The sequence below is a fragment of the Corvus brachyrhynchos genome, unplaced genomic scaffold (assembly GCF_000691975.1).
Source record: "Corvus brachyrhynchos isolate BGI_N302 unplaced genomic scaffold, ASM69197v1 scaffold218, whole genome shotgun sequence".
NCBI lineage: Eukaryota > Metazoa > Chordata > Aves > Passeriformes > Corvidae > Corvus > Corvus brachyrhynchos.
Genome location: NW_008239321.1, coordinates 202,513 through 203,265, shown reverse-complemented (window position 1 = coordinate 203,265; position 753 = coordinate 202,513).

Below are 753 nucleotides of genomic sequence, written 5' to 3'. Positions count from 1 at the left end.
ATTGCTTTTATTTTTTTGCAAATAAGGGGTATGTAAGTGCAGATGTATATTTTACCAGTATCTTTGCAGTGCCTTGTTTGTGCTCTTACAGAGCTTCTCTGCAATCCAGTGAATGTTTTATAGCCACTGGGAGCACAGGAGAAACAGCAGGATGAGCATTTTAAGCATGAAATGCTGAGGGTTCCCAAGTAGTTGCAGAATTGGGTTCCTGTGCATTTCAAGTTGTAACTTAATGATGGGGAAATTTCTCTGAAAAACGCAACCCCAAGCATATTAAAAATCGATTTCGCTAACAAATTGCTCACTAAAGGAGGGGGGGAGACCTCCTAAAACAGTTCTGGCTTTATAGTTCAACTAGGAAGGAGGCGTTTTCTCACTGAACTTTCTGCGTGCCATTTGAAAGTAAAAAAACGATATGAAAAAAGCGGTTTATTTGTGCTGAAAAATGTGATGGCTGATAGGTGAGGGCTGACCAGAAGGGAAATGGGTGAGGCCTCCACATCCTGTGTATGTCCGCACCGAGCGCACGTTGTCTTTTCCTTTCCTTTTGTACCGGGAGGTGGGTGCGAGCCCCAGGCTCACCGGCTCGCTTCTCCTGCACCGGGGTGTAAATGCTCTGCAAGGTGCCTTGTCACACGTAGGGCAATAAACTTCAAAACCCGAGAAGTCTTCATGGCAGAATTAACTGAAATCGCGAATCCTTGGGGCTCAGCGCTGCCGGTGTCCCCTTGCCGGGAGGCGCCGGCGGGCGCT